Below are 16,812 nucleotides of genomic sequence, written 5' to 3' on the forward strand. Positions count from 1 at the left end.
TTCTGCCTCTAAGCATGCGGAACCTCCCCTTCTCCTCCCATCTGGCAATGATGACATTTTGCAATTTCACAGAATTTTCTATTGAAACTTAAACTTTATTATTAATTCTTTATGAGACTCTTGCTTTATGAGCCAGTCTTGCCAAAAAAAGAGATTTTTGTTGTTGATATGTGTCCCCAAACACATGAAGCATCAAATTTGACTAAGGGACATTGCATTTGGTCAATAAGCATTTCTTTAAATCAACTGTGCCTTGAGTACAAACAAAATGGGAGACAGTGGGTCAGTGAGTCACACTACTCGGCATCTGATGGGGTAACAGTGCTTAGCTGGGACTGAATCTGTGGCAGGGTTGCAAACAATCCAGAGCAACCTCTCCCTGAGGAGTTTTTCATCTGCAAACATCTAGGAAAATGTCCTGGAGCTCACTGGATCACCTCAGTGAAGATAAAAGCAACATTGCTGCAGCTGAAGATAATGCTTTTCTGCCTTCCAGGCCAGAGCTCTGCAAGGAGGCATTTGGCTTCCTGGTTGGTAGGTAGGAAAATTGGGCCCCAAGCAGCCCTCACAATCTGCTCCTTCATGGGCCCTTGACTAAGGGCCCACCAAAAGCCTGGCACGACCTGTCAGCCTGTGGAACAAAGATGGCTGAGTTTTTTAATGAGGGCACGCTTGAGGTCTCTATGGGTGCATTCATACCCAACCTTCAGAGTCAGGGCTTAGGCTTCACCCCAACCTCCTCAGAGACATTCAAGGGCTGATTCATGCTAGCTGTCCTTAACTCACAGGCAGCTGATGTTCTCTAAATTTGCTCACAATTAGATATGAGTTCAGAACCACTTTTGCAAATCAATGATGTCTTGCGTTAGAGGTAGTTTCCAGAACGGCCTATTGGAAACCTATTTAATCCATCCATGGGTGGACTGTGGCAGTGGGTTTCCATAGAAGAGAAGCTCACTTGTAGCAGTGTTTCTAGAGGGAAATACCAGGGGGCCAGGAGCATCCCTCCCTTACATGAGGACATCAGGTAGGGGCTACAGTACTGAAACTGAGCACCAGTAATATTCACTGTCCACGTCTAATAAGAAAAGCCTCGCCACTCTTGGGGTCAGACAAGGAGCTCCCATCACTAGGCCAACTCCAGTGTATATAGGCCGTGTCTCTACCAGAGACTCCCTGTTGTCTGTTCTTCCTCATAGAGGGCACACTGGGCCAGTAGAAAGGTGTGCACCCTCTGCTTTCAGCTTTCCAGGAGGAAGGCTGGGTCAGTCACACTCCCTTAGCCTCCTAATAGCCAGTGGGAAGACGGCAGGGTTGTGGGGATGCTGCCAATGGAGCCAGGGCCATGGCCTCATGAGCCAGGGCCAGCTGGGAGCTGGGACAGTGGGCCACGTCAGTGGGAGCTGAACATTTGCTGCAGGTGGTGAGCTCTCCGAGGTGCCCCCTGACTTCTGACAGAAGGGGCACATACTTTCCCAGAGTGGGGTGTGCTCCAGTATATAGCAGAATCACCAGCAACTGTGGGTGATTCCCAGTCCCATCCCAAACCTATACCACATCAGAATCTGGTAGGGCCCCCAAATTTGCATTTTAAGTAACTCCCCAGTGGTTCATTTTTTACCTTGCTGTTAAGAACCAGCGGGCTGGAGCAAGGCCAGAGGCTGGGGTTCTGATGTGGGGTTAATGAGCTGTTCTCAGGCCTGAGCCCCTCTCCAAGCCTGTTGGGCAACACAGGTGTGTTTCTTCCTGGGCAACTGACTCTGACCTCAGTGCCCAGTTAGAGGGAGAGCCGCCTCATTGGAACCTGAGCAGGTGGTCTAACACGCATCTTAAAACAGAAGCGCCTCCAATTCGTATGCTCTGTCACTCCTTGGGGCCTGTAATTCTTGGCAATGCAGCATCAGAGCTTTTGGGACAATGGCACCAGGGAACATAGGAAGTGACACTTCATGAGTCTTGCAGTGGCTGCCCTTTAGGAAGATTGTAATTCAGTATCTATGAAGCAATTTGCTAATAAGCGCTGAACAATGTCACACCCATTTGGGTGTCCACGGTGAGATTCTGTCAGCAAAGCTGCTCTTTGGAGCCCTGTTCCCTGGGCCTCTTGGGTTCTGGAGGTTTCCACAGCCTCCCTGAGAATGGCTTCAGCTCAGTTCTCGGGAGCGTTGCCTAGCTGCTGCGGTTGCCGGTCCCCGCGTGCGCCGGCCAGGCAGGCGGCATCGCGCTGACCTCACGGCCGGGGGAGGGGGTGGGGCAGCTCTCCAGGGTGCTGACTCAGGGCGGCGGGAGGAGCGCGCGCTCGGGCGCGCTGGGAATGCGGGCTGCCGAGGCCCGCGGGAGGCCCGCCCACCCCACGCTCTTGCAGAGTGTGGAAGTGTTTCCAGGAAGGAGGCCTGGGCCCCGGTGCTTTCCAAAGCTGTCAGCACAGACTCATTTACTTTTCACCACTTCGGGCCATAAACTGCTCCGCATCAGACCCAGAAAGTTGCTGAGGGAATATGGACAAGTCTTACCACTCCAGGGACAACCACCTTTCCAGTTTGGACAGGTGCATGACAGGGGTTCGAGCTGTATTTGGATTCAAACGATGGTTGGGCTTTGGAAGTTGCCCCGACAGAAAGAACAGTGCCTTCATTCAGCTGTGGCTGAACGGAGACGTCAGCCTCCCTGGTCAGCTGTGTTTTCCTCTTTCCCAGGGCACCAGTGGCTCCCACCAGCTGACTCATCCCCAGAGAGCAGAGGGAAGAGGAGGGCTGCCTCCAGGGCAGGCTTCTTGCCACTGACGTGAGACAAAGAGCAGAATGGCCTCCCCACCCCCACAGGGCCTCCTACTCCCAAGTTCAGGTTTGACTCCAATACAATAGAAAAAAGAGTTGCTAGATAAACACCTAGACAAGATGCCCAATGCTCTCAGCTCTTTCCCAAGTCCCTGCTTTCCTCAACCAGCTCATAATGGGTTGAACTCTGGCCAGTTATTTTCTCCTAAGAAGCTGATGGCTTTGCAGATAGTTACTCAGCACACACCCACCATCCCAGTCCCAGAACTTGTCACTCCCACTTTTCAGTGGAGGGATTCATTCTGGGAGAGGCCAAAGGGAAGCATGTAAGCCGGTGGTCTCCCATGGCTACCAAAGCACCATTTTGGCCACATTCATGGAGCAATAGCACCCAGCATGAGGCCAGCTGGTCAGGCCACATCTGTCCAGTCCTCTGCCCCAGACACTTTGCAGGACAAGACTTGATGAGCTGGAGCATGACAGAAAAGAACAACCCAGACAGCCACAGTCTGGGCACCAGGCTGAGGATGAGCAGCTTGAGGATGAGGCCCCCAGGCGGTTTAAACTGTAAAAGGACAATAAAATCTGGTGATGGGATTAATCTTACTCTGTGTTGTTCCAAACAAAATGGAAATAAATCACCAGGGACTGGAGGAGTTCATTCCAAAGCTACTTGTCCATCTCCCTGGGCTGGGGTGTCTCCAAGTCCCTTCACCTGGAGGGCTCTGAACCTGTGAAATGACTTCCCAGGTCCTTTGCAAATCATTTTATATCCCTGACATATTCCAAGGGATGTTGGGGAAATGGATGGGCTGGGTGTCTGGCCTCCACTGGCAGCTAGGCCACTTCTTGCTCTGCCATCTATTAGCTGTGTGACCTTGGGCTTAACATTTCTGCTTGGGAATCATACCCCTGTGTAACTTCCTAGCAGTCCTGAGAGTCACCTGACCCAATATGTTAAGACAGTGTAAAAATTTGCCATTCATCACTATTCTAAGTCAGAGCCCCGCCTGGCGACTTCTCAGAGCAGTGGATCCTCACCTGGACTCCATCCCTATCTGGCTGTGTAACCTTGGACAGGTCACTGAACCCAGTTTTGTCTCTATTTCTGCTTCCTTTTCCTGCAGAGTAAGAAAGGCAGGGCTCCATGACAACTGGCAGCACATAAATAGCCAGGTTGTGTCTAATTTATTGGATCTATAAAATGCATTTGCTTCCAGGACCCATGATCTCATCCTCAAGGCCAAAGTCTGCAGAGGGTTCCCTCTCATCCCAGCTCCTGACTTCCCTTCTCCGGGAAAATGTTTGCTCAACATGTATGTGAAGGGAAGGTACTCTCTACACAGCAGCAGGCTGTAGGTTCAGGGAAAGGCCAAAGGAACACACTGTACCCAGAGTTTCCTTCAAGGTCAACAGAGCCCCGCACAAGAAAGAGGAGAGGAAGGCTCCGTCTCCACAGTCTAGTATCCTCCTTCCTGACTCCCCCATGGAACCACCTGCTTCCCTGTGGTCACCTGAGGTGGGAGGAGGTGTCTTCTGCCCACATAAAACCTGCCACCCTGGCTGCAAGGAAGGCAAGGCAGAAAAAAGAGGCCACCAGATGCTGAGAACAGAGCGGAGACCTGCCTGGGTGGGCCTGGGCCAGCTATACATCCTTTTACATGTCCGTTTCCTCATTCCTTCAGGGCAGGTTGGGCTCCAGGCCCTCCAAGTTGCTATCAGGGCTGAGGTTCTTTGGTTCTAATAGTTCGGTTCTTGGTGAGAGTGTTAGGGATGCTGAGGCCACGTCATAGTTCACCCCTTCTGCTCCATTCACTCATATCTTACACCAGTGACCTCACCTACCTTTTCAGAAGGGCCTCAAAGAGCCCGCCCATCACTGGGCTTTGGGGTTGCCCTGCAGGGTCTTTCTGAGGACCTGTAAAGACTGATGGGTGAGAGCGTGGGCTTTGGAGCCAGACAGACCTGTTCAAATCCCAGCTCTGCTAACTGGGTCACCTCGTAAAGTCACTTCTTATCTGAGTCTCAGTTTCTCATCTATAAAATGGGGTAAATTATGCCTACTTTTGGGGGTTGTTATTAAAATGGGAGATATGTTCTGGTGCATAGAAGGTGCTCAATTAATGGTAATTGGATTTATGAGGAAAGTCTGTTCTGTGAATATTTCCTGTGACAATTGGCTGGGGCTCTGTTTTTTGATGGGCACATGTGAGAAAAATGGTGGGTAGTCAAACAGGTTTATACCTGTCTTCCATCACAATGTGATCATCACAACATGATAAGCCACAAGATAAAAGAACTATGGTTTATCAGATGGCTCCAAAGGAATTTCTAAAAGAGAAACTCTAGAGTGATGTGAGCATTCCAGATCATTGAGCCTCACATGTGGCTACAATGTTTGGCTATTTCCCACAAGCCAATACATTGTTAAGGCTCTGGGGTTGGTCACCATTGAGGCCTCTTGGAGGAAGGTCCCAGGAGCTTGTCCCAGGCACCCACGGCTCATGCCTGTGCCCTGCCAGCAGGACCCAGGCTCAGCACAGAGCTGCAGCTGGTTGCACGAGGCCCAAGGATGTCAGACAGCTCAGGGCAAGCTACCTGAGCTGCCGGGTCTCTGCTGACCCTGTGGGACCCTGAAACTATGAAAGTCACTTAGTTTCCCTTGTGCGTCAGCAGCTCCAGGATGGGAACACTGCCTGTCATCTGCCTCTCCCACTGGAAAACAGTGGGGTCAAGGGAACTAATATTTGAAAAGGGCTTTTATCAACTATAGACCCTGTTGCTTATGGGGTTAAAACAGGGGACACACGACTCATCTATGCCTTCAGAAGTCAGCATAGTGACGACCCTTTGGAGGGAGGTCAGTGATGCGAAAGGGATTCTGCAGTCTGGGAATGTTTTGTAATTTGCTCAGGGTATTGATCAGGTGGGTTTGTGGAACCCTTATGATAGATGCAGTTTTCCCTATGCCTGTATATTATCCTTCAATACTAAAAGCTGGGCCACTCGGGGTAGAAGGGGGCATGAGTGAAACAAGCCCATCTCGAAGGTTGTTCCTACAAGAAGCGCTCTCACACTTATTGCTCATCCCTCTCTCAGGAACATTACTGCCATAAACCTCCACCACTCACCCACATTAATACTCTGTTTAGTTTTCTTGACAGTAGTTTTATGGGTCTGTGGGTTCCAGCAAAACTGTAGACATCAACACATTGTACCCACACTGTGTAGGGGCTTGTGAACATGCCACGGGCAGAACGGATGCTGAACAGGCTGTGGGAGAGAAGGGTCCTTTAAAAATTAGCTCCTCCTGCTCTCAGCACCACCTTGATATCACTCCCTCCAAACAGGGTTCACGATCCCATTAAAGCCCTGTCCAGGCTCTGCACTTACCTCTCCAGGTGAGTCAATGAGCTCATCTGAGCTCTGAGGCCGTTGTCCTGGAAAGAGAAAAAACACTGGACAACAAAGAAAGTAGTACCTGAGCCTCCCGGCTCTTGTTGAGGTTTTCGCTTTGAACTCTATGAAGAAAAGGCCAGTTAACGTCAGTGCGTTATTTCAGACTGGGCGCCTGTGTGCTGACATAGACACAGCCAGGCCCTTCAACAAACACTGGGGGTGGTTGGATTGACAGGTCAGAAAATAGAACCAGATAGAGAGTGGAACACAGAGTGCCTGCATCTTGCCACCAAGGAGCTGTGCAACTGGAGCAATTCGCATGCCCTCTCTGGGCCTTGGACTTCTCAACCTTAAAGTGAGGAGTGGGGTTGGAGTCATTTCTACGGCCCCTGAAAAACTGGAATGAAATCATCATGCGTATGTGATGCGTCCTCAGTCAGGGTTTTTACTGGTTGGTTGGTTTTGCACTGCCTTGCCTGTGTTGGACCACAGGGGCAGAGAATAAAGTTACCATACCCAGTTCTTGTCATGCAGTTAGCATTAGTCTGTAAAGCCCTTTCATGCTGTTTATTATTTTATTCCCCCCATCTCTAATCTCCATTTCCATTCCCCTTCTCCTCAGTAGGCACCCGCCAAAATGTATTTGATAACTGTTCTAGCTGTGTGCGTGTGTCTATATATAAATATATCCTTTTAAAATGTGTAGCATTCTTTGGAGTGTATTTTTAATTTACATACGTGACAGCGTTCCATGAATCCCATTCTGTTTCTTCACTCTAGACTATATTTATGACTCTTTCATGTTTCTGTGTATGCATCTAGTTTATCAATTCTTATTGATGCACAAAATTCCTTATTATGTGGCTACCACAGTGTTCGCATCCATTCCCCTATTGATGGGCACCGAGGTTATTCACGTCACCACGCACAGCACCGCAGTGAACATTTCCACACGCATGCCCTTAAGGATGGCAGAGAGAGTTTCTCGGGAACTGCCACCACGTACAGCCTATGTACAGTCACGGGGTGCTGCCAGGTCGCTCTGGGGGTGGGGACAGAGGACACAGCTGCTCGGCGCTGGGGAGGCAGGGCCTGGAGAAGGGCCTGCTGAACAAGAACCTTGTTTGGCTGGATTGTCTGGTGCTGGTTATAGATTTTTTTCTCTGGGGAAAGCACCTCTTTCATTGATTAGCTCTGATTTTGAGAGCCAAGTGTTGCCTTCCTTTACAGGCAACGCAATGGTTTCTAATTAAATGTGATCTGATTTACTGTCTGATGTCCTCTCTCCTCCTGGCTTGCAAGTTCTCCTAGGGCAGGCATCAAGGGCGGGCAAGGGGTATCTCTCACTCACAGCTGGATTTGCCTCATGCCTAAGACGGAGCTAATCCAGTAGAGGCCCAGCAAGCAGCCACTGGAATTATGAGTCAGTGACTGAACCTGGGCTGAAAGGAACACGAATGAAGCCTCGGCAGGGCTCGGACTAAGGAGAGGAAAGAGAGGCGCTGGGGGCACAAAATCTAAGGAGGCCTCGCTCTCGGGTGCTGCCCTGCACAGCACAACCTGAGACTGGGGCTTCCCTTTCCTTATCCTAAACCCCGCTAGGGGTCTCAGAAAAATTTACCTCAGAAAGCTTTTGATCTCAAGTCTAACCTGCTACCTTCCTTTCTTTTCTTTCCCTCTCCCTTCCCCTTTCATTGAGCATCATTGTGTGCTGGATGCAGCGTTAGGACCTGGCCTAGAGGGACTTTCAAGGTCACTGTCCAGTAAGGAATAATCACTGTAATGCACAGAGATGAGTTTTAAGAATAAAAAAGTAAGAAGTTGTCACCCAGGACACTGGAGGTGAAGAAGGGTAGGTGGTTAGCTCTGGTGGCATGGAGGAGGTGATGGCTCGGGTTGAATTTTGTTAAGAAAGCTATGGGTAGAGAGCGGGGAGCTCTGTGCAAAGGTCCCAGTCAGAACAGCACAGTGCGGTCAGCAAGGGTGTTTCTGGAGCATGAGGTTCAAGGCTGGGAAGAGGGTAATATGTGTGGGGAGCAGGGAGGTGAGGCTGCAAGGGGGAAGAGATAAGGGGAGACCAAAGGGGTACAAGTCGGGAACAGCTCCGAGGGGGCACATGGGCTGGGGGCAACAATTTATGGAAGAACTGTCAGCAGGAACAAACTGCCCTGTAGTGGATGGCACGTTCGTGTGAATGTGTGTAGTCATGGCCCTGGGTATCCAGAGAACAGAGGAGGCATCTGGAAGCCAGTGGGTAGGACCTGACTGTTGTCAATGGAAAGAGAGCCCTTTGAGCCAGACAGATACCTCTCCTATCAAATAGGGGCTCCGGGCCTCAGAAAGCAAACAACAATCGGCAAAGTTGTTTTCCAGAGCAAGAAAGACCACTGGGAAAACTGTCAGCCTGGCCCAGAAGATGAAGGACCTGTCCCTGCCCCACTTAGACCCTGGGAAAGGCTGTCCCCATCCTCGGGAGGGAGGAGACACGGGCACAGCCCTGGGCAGGATGCCTTTGCTTTGCATCTGAGCTCGCAGGCCATGACGGGGGAATCTTTCCTTTCTGCTGAAACTAAAACCTAAAAAAGCAGTTTTTAAGTTAGTAGGGCCATCCTGACCGCACCATACTGAGGAAGTCACATTACCTGAGGGAGAAATAATTATCTTTCTGCTTACTTCAATGTTGTCTCTGTCAAGGAGAAATTTTCATTTCCTCTCCACCCATTTGCCTAACTGGACTTTCAGGCTCAGCTGCTCTCTGGGAAAGTGTTTGGGGGTTACTGTCACCTTCAGGTCTTTGTTCTCTTTTTCCCCCGTTGTTCCCCTTCCCACAACAGGCCAGTTGGTTTGTTTCCTTTGAATCTCTTATTTGTCCCCTGAGCTCAGATCCCAGGCCAGGTGACCAAGTTGAAAAAAAAACCTCCACTGTCCAACTTCCCCTCAGCCCTCCAGCTTCACTGAGCAGCAGCAGCAGGTAGTGCCTGGCCAGGCCCCCCAAAGGGCCATGAAATCCGTTGTGAGCACAGCCCTGTCCCACCAGGAAGACACCAGGCTGTATCAAGCTTCCTGGTAGAAATGAGCTCCCTGAGCTCCCTGGTGCAGAAAGTTGGCCTCTAATGTCATTTCAACATTGGTGACACTGGCTTCCCTCCTGCAGCCCTCCAGCACCTTCCTGCCTGTCTCAAAGGAGGTCCAGGCTTCCTCAGTCTCTGTAGAATAAGACTTGGGGACATGTTCCAGCCCAGCTTGGCTAGAGTGACATTTAGCTATGGATCTCCTCTTAGAGAAATATCAAGTCACCAGGAAGATTATTTTTTAAATTAAAAAAAATAAATAAATTCAGCTGTTGTTAAATTTTTTAAGAAAGTAGTTCAACCTGTGACAGCTATGCTGACCCCACTCCTTTCCTCCCCTCCTCCCCTCTTCTCTCTCACTTCCTACCCTGCCTGGCCTGTAGGGAGACCTCAAGAAGTGTCAGTAGGGTGCAAATCCTAGCAAAAGTTCCCTGGGGACTCGGTGCAATGCAAGGTTTAGAAAGTGCTGTCATTTCATGTGCTGTTAGTGCACTGTTTGCACTAGGAGAGCACCGGGTCATTTAGAAGGTAAATCTCTGCCTGTGTCTCTGGGAGTGAAGGCCTGGGAAAGTGGATAGAAAAAAGGGAGGTGATTGCCTGGGGTTGGAGGGGCAATTTGTGTCCATGGAACCCAGTGAGCTATTTGACCCCATTGGTTAAGAAACCTTTGCCCTCATTCCTCAGGGGTGGAAACATTTGAAGCCTAGGCCTTCCTCTGTGTCCTTGGGTTCAACTATTTTGCTATGGTTTGGCCAGGTTTTTTTTCTTTTAGTTCTGCCTGCAGCCCAGGTAGAAGGGAACGAGAGAAGGAGGACGTGACAGCACAGCTAGTTGGGATTCTCAGGAACAATGTGTTTATTTTTAATTATTCATAGGAGTTATTTATTTTAAACACTCATGCTATACAAACTTATCTGTGCAAAGTCAGAGTCGCCCTCCCTGATTGCCACCCCCAAGCCCTCCCCTCCTCGGAGCGCCCACCGTTCATGACACTCATTGGCGTACGCGCGTGTCTCAGGCCCTTTGTCTCTGCCACAAGTGCAGGCGGAGCAGAGGTGCGTCGTGCACAGAGGTCCCGCTCTGCAGACTGTCCCGCCTCCGCCTCTGCTTTCTCAGCACTGCCTCATGCACATTCAGGGAGGACTTGCAGCAGGTTCCGAGCTCTCCAACAGGTGAGTCATCAGGAGCCCTTCCTGCCTTGCAGTGGGTGAGGTCACCTCTCCGGTGCCAAAGCAGGAGCCAGGAGAGTGATTCATGATGCAGTTCTCCTTATTTGTCCAGCTTGCGGCTAGCCTGGTCCGCTTCGGTTAAGGGTCTAGTATGGATAAGCCATTCTTTTCACCTGTGTGAGTCTCTGGCTTGAGGTTTCACCTTAAAGGCTTGGTTCATAGGGCTACTCATGGCAGATTGGAGGCATGGAAAGGGTCCTGGACTCTGAGCCCATCAGTGAATCCACAACTATTTATTGAGATCGTACTACATGTCACTGTTCAGGCATAGGGATTAGAAGAGACAAGAGAAACCAAGTTCCAAGGAGCTCATGAACTGGTGGGTGTGTGGGTGGAGGAGAGACAGGAGATAATCATGGAAATACAGAGGTGTTTTAGACACTGGTCATGGCCATACAGAAAATACGAGAAGAGCTGACAGTGCCCTGACCAGTGACTGAGACTCTGCGGACTGGGGACAGCTCTAGTCTAGCCAGGGAGCCACTGTGACATGGGACCAGGCATGGACTTCACTCTCCTCCACTGCACAGGGACGATGCTGGCTCTGGTCATCTCCTGTCTCCTTCTAGCCATACAGAGAGCACTCAGAGGTCCAACACAATGTTCTGTGACTATTCCCAGAGTCCTTTCTCTGTGGCTGCAGCCTCTAGAGGGGAGATCTTTTTTTAAATCCTTCATCAAATAAATGGTCAAATCTCTAGAGAACACAGAGCAGCAATAAGAGGAACCTAGCCTCAAAACCAATACATTCTGTACAAGTTCAAGGTGGCTCTGTACTCTCCGGGCCTTTGCTGAGAGGCCAGGGGGGCGGAAGGGCAGCTGGGTGCGCACTGCCATAAACCACGGGCAGGGCAGAGCTGAGACACCTGGGGAGGGCGGCGGGAGAAGGTGCTCTGAAAAGCAGGGTGGTACAAGCTTTGCTGGCCCATGGGAGCCAGAGCCCTCAGTGGGCCAGAGATTACACCCTCTGGCTGAAGAGGCTCCCAGGCCACTTGTCACATCGCAGCTCTACCAAGTAAGTCGCCTTTGGCATGGCTCCTCTGCAAACAAGGCAAGCCGATCTGGTTTGCTGAGTGCTCTCAGGGCCAGCCCAAAAGGGGACCTGAGTTCAGGCACCAAGAAAATCCTGCTTTGCAGAGAGGACCAGTTTAGCCCTTGAGAACCAGGAGTGGGAGGAAGGAGTGGAGAGGATCTCTACCCTCCCCTCCCTCAAAGTACAGTGACTCAGGCAATTTCTTTTTTTTTTTTTTAATTTAATTTATAGGTTCACGTGTCACTTATAAAATGTGCACAGTGCCTAGGGGTCTGGGGCCCTGGACTCTTTTGACTCCAACATGTGTAGGATTTCGACCTTCATTCCATGCCCAGGTTTTCCCATCTCAGTCAGACAGGAAGGACACACCACTGAGAAGGCAGCCTCAGTGGTGCTTTTACTTTAGGGGAATAAAGGAGGGCTCCCTGGAGCTTTCTCTCCTGTCTGATTCATGCTTATTCATAGTGCAGCAGGCTTAGGAACCCTGAATGACGTATAGTGCAAGAAAGTGAGCCGATCAAACAGACTCGTATATCATTGCTCCCGTGACACACAAGTTCACGCTAGAGAGGCTTCTAACTTTGCAGGGAGCCAGGACGGCCAGAGCCAGAGGCAGCTTGAGAGTGGGCTGAAGCAAATGAAGGGGCTGAAAGTGTCCAACTGCAGGCTCTGAACCTTGGATGCGCCGTTGGAGGAACATTCTGGATCAGAGGTGTCTACCTACAGAGAGCAGGGCTCTTGCTCAGCAACCGTGGGTGACACTTCCTGTTTTGTGTTTTTCTAAGGAGTGGCAGATGGGGAAAGGGGAAAGGGGAAAAGGGAAAGCAGTAACCTCCAAACCACTGAAACTTCCCTGCCAGGCCAGGTCAGGAATCTTGGGAATTTGACCCCACCAATGGCAGAGCTCCAAACGCTCAGCCAAACCTTCCCAACCTCCAGGTATGTACATAAGACTGTATTTCTTTGTCTCTGCTTTTCGGCCAGAGCCATTCTCATTCCAGTGGCAAATGCGATGTGGGGTGAGAGTGGATGAGTGGTGCCAGCAGATGCGATTGTACTCTAGAGCTCAGCTGAGGTTTCCACAGATGGGCAGAAGGTTAGGCCTCCTCACACTGCCCTCCTTCCTGCCATCCATGCAGACTTTCCCTAGTTACTGTGGGGGGGGGGGGTGAATGGTGGGTACTGTTCAGAGCTTCGGTCCCAGTGACATATCTCAACTATCTATAGACTCGCCCTGTGACCAGAGGCAGGGGGATCTCAAAGGGGTGGGTGGTGGGCCCGGGACAACCAGCACTTCCACTCTGCCTGGGGCTAAGTCACACATTATGAAAAGCTGGACAATTCAGTCATTCCTGAACCTGCTCTAAACCTCTGCTCCTGCACCCCAGTCTTACTTACATTCATGCTACTCATAGCTAGTTTGGCAAAATCCTTTCTTGAAGCTGGAGAGGGAGAGATAGAGGATGAGTGTTGGAGGACGAGTGTTTGGGGCAGGTGAAGAGCAGGAGGACCATTCCTTTCCATCATTAACTACTCCCACCTCCACCAGCCCAGTCTCCAGGCAAACCAAGCCGCTTTCAGTCTGGGACTGGCCAACTGCCCCCCGGCTCCCCTACCTGCTTGGAGGTCTCTGTTACCCTTTAGGACCCACTTCAAGGGTCATTTGCTCTCTTGCCGCCCCTCCTAGCAGCAGAACACACCTCCACGCTTGCTGTTACTCAGAGATTAAACAATGCCTTTATAGGTCCCTTTTGTACTTTGTTGGTGTCTTGTACCACTTTGTGACCCTGGCACTGAGGTCAGTGGGCATCTAATGCGTGCTTACTGTATGCAGAAATTTGCTCACCTGTGAAAACACGGGTCATGGGGAAGGAGTGCTGGCTTAGAGCCAGGAGATCCTGCAGTGTTTCTTTCTGGTGGCATGACCCTGGGAGAGTCAATGAGCCTCCCAGAGCCTCACCTGTTGAGTGGAGTGCAGTCGTGCTAAGTACAATAAAACACTCTGATTGATTGCTGACCGCATGACAGGCATTCTTCTGACTTGAAGATTCAAATGTCAACTTAAACAAGAGAAGGGACCTCAAGAAACACATTTGTATGGGAAGATCCCTAGCAGGTAAGTGCTTGGCCATGTTCATTTATTGAGTTAAAAGCCTGGGGTTTGGAGGCCAAAGCTGACCCAGGAGGCCAATGGGAAGTAATGGCTGGTGAGGGTTTGTAGTGACCTGTTTTAGGGGCCACCTTAAGCCCAACAAGAGATTGCCTTTTTCTTCTCTCAATAGCCTGAGGCAGCACTTTCTTGGAATTCCATAGAAAGAACTAGAGACTTCTCCACTTTACCACTAAAAGAAACTAAACAACATTAAAGAACTATTTCCTGGACTTCTAGAAAGAACTAGAGATGTGTTCATTTTTCATCTATAAGAGATGAGGAGATAGTCTTGGGAAATTTTGGCCTGAGGTCTCGAACCATCTAACAAAGCCATTAGCCTTTGCTGGTGGCAAATATGTTCCAAACTCCCCTAAAAGACAGTCAAGTACTGACACCTTCACAAGGAGAGTGAGAAAAACACTACTTTCCTGGGGGTACTAAGGCTTTTACTCTGACTTTTAAAGGCTCATAGGGATTTCTTATGGCCCTTGGACTTGGTTTAGTTTCCAGGGTGACCCCTTCCAGCTGTGCTAGAGGGAAGCTCAGCATCGTGTTTCTGCAGAGGTTACAGCCAGCTGTCTCCGCCTGATCCTTCCTAGGGAGGAGGGATGTGAAATGAGGAGTCGTGACCCTAAGGGAGCTGGAGTCGTGTTCCTGGGAGATTTATAGATCTTGAGGTTTAAATGCATTTGTAAAAGCTCAGCATGATCTCTTTCCCACCCTTCTATTTTGAAAAGCCAGGTATTTCCCCTGGTCCTCCAGAGGTGATGGGTTTGAGGACGTGTCAGGACCACCTGGAGAGCTTTTTAAAAATGTCTTTGCCACCTCCTTCATCCATCCCAATTTTCTGGGTGTGGAGGGGAGCAGCCGAGGCAGATTCTTGGGCCTAACTTTCCAACTGTCTTATGACTTGCCACCCCCTCCCACACCCACACACCCTTTTTATTTTTTATTTTTCAGAATGGTCTCTGAAGTTTGCCAGGCTTGGTTTTCATTCCAATTCACCACTTCCTTGCTGCTCGCTCTTTGTCCTCATTTCCTAACTTGAGCAGGATGGTTGGAGGATCAGGTGAGATAGCACAGGGGTCTGGTTTGTAACACAGGCTGTGAAAGCTCCCAGGTCAGGGTGATGGAGCTGGCTGGCAGAGTCCCAGAGGAGCTCTGAAATGGGGAGGGAGCCTGGGTGAGTTCTGGGAGGTGAATGCAGTGTGAGAACTGAGTGTCCCTTGGAGACTAGGGGAGCCTGGAGAAAACCCCCAAATCTGGAGGAGCCCTGAAAAAGCTTTAGGGTGACCCAGGACTGAGGAGGTTCCTGGGTTGTGCGACTTTTGGTGCTCAAAACAGGACAGTCCCAGACACACTGGACAAGTTGGTCACCCTGGAAGCTTTCATCTTGTTGGGAGAGCCAGGGGACTTGGCCTAAGGAGGGTCAGCCACTTGCCCAGGATAAAGAAATGTGGTTCCTTGGGGCATTTAAAATAGCAAATATGACTCCACTGCCACCAAAAGCCTGATGGCCCTCTCAGGGGGGTTGCTGGAGGGAGGGATGTCAGGCGGCCTGCTCTGGAGCACTTCTCTCCCCCCCCCCCCCCCTTTTCATTCAAATGGTCACCTTGAAGAGATGCCTTTGGGCAGCTGTTTCCTGGTGAAGGTAAAGAACAGAACTGCTTTGACGCCCACTGTAAATTTAGATGGGGAAGGGGGCAGAGGATTAGGAGGCCCCACATGGCTTCCTCTAGGGGCTGCACACACAGCCAGATGTTCAGCCTATGGACCTGGGGCTGAGCCAGCCTGAGGCCAGGGACTGAGGCCGCGTCGCATCCAGTCTTGCCTCTCCAAGTCCTAATAAACCAATCGCCTCTGCCTGGCTCTTCACCCTGCTTTCGTTTCTTTTCCTCCTTCCTGCATCCCTCCATCACTATATCCTGATGGGTAAAGAAAGGTCTTGTCTGGTTCCTTGCCCCAGGCCTTCTCCCAGCCTCAGAAAAAAATTTTTTTTCAATTACAGTAGACATACAATGTTATATTAGTATCAGGTGTACAACATAGTGATGAGACATTATATACCTTACAAAGTGATCGCCACAATACATCTAGCAGCCAACTGTCACTGCCCATAGTTATGATATTATTGACTATTCCCTAAGAGAGTCTTAAATGTTGAAGGGAAAGGAGTCTTTTTATGTGTTAACTTTTCTTTTTTCTCACGGGGCTGTGAGTCTTGTTCCCCACTGTCTCCTGGAACCGGGCATGTTAATATGTGTTCAAAGAGTATACAAACAAAAAAGAAGACTGCTTTCACAGGGTGGATGTGATGACAAGTGAGGCGGAGAGACAAAGAGAGGAGATGATCAAACCTGTTATTTATTTCTAAGTCTCTTCTTAAGAGTTGAATTTGGTCCAGCCCTTTGGTCACCTGGAACATAGCCTTAGGTCACTGTCCCGTCTTCTGCAGAGAGAGATGGGCATTGCAAGGAGGGCCTGCCCGGGAGTGAGGTGAGCGAAGTGAGGAGCAAGCAAGTGGGACAGGGGCATACATTTAGATGAACTTTCTGTCATTCCATCCTGCCAGCACCTGTGCTTGGTCTGTCCTGCCTCAGGAAAAGCCACATTCTACTCTAGAGTCCTGAGGTGGGGAGAGGGGAGAGGAGCTAATTTTATTGAACTTTGACTGTGAGTCAAGTACTTTACATAAATTATCTCGCTGATTCATAAAAATCTAGTTTGATATTGTCCTTTTGGGGCAGAATGAAGTTCAATAATTCACCTAAATTTATCCCCATGAGAAGTAGAACCAGGAACTAACCGACTCTCTGGTTCTTAAGCCTGTGACTCTCTTCCCATAATATTAGCCTACGGTGGTTACTAGTATAAAGAAGATAAAAGAGAGTAGAAGGATCTTTTAAAATTAAAGGCATATTTGTAAACATTATGGATTTGCTCTGGGCTCATAGCCGGCATGTGCAATTTTCAAGTCGTTCCCCCTGGACATTCTGAATTCCAGCTATACTTCGCTTAGCTAAATTTATAGTCCATGATTGAGTCTATTGATTCAAACTCTTCAAACCTGTTTATAACATCATTGGCCTGTAGTATATCTTGGGCTAATAAATTCTGTGTTTGTCACCTGCTCTAAAAGCAGAACTCTCTT

The sequence above is a fragment of the Miniopterus schreibersii genome (genome assembly GCF_964146895.1).
Source record: "Miniopterus schreibersii genome assembly, chromosome: 4".
NCBI lineage: Eukaryota > Metazoa > Chordata > Mammalia > Chiroptera > Miniopteridae > Miniopterus > Miniopterus schreibersii.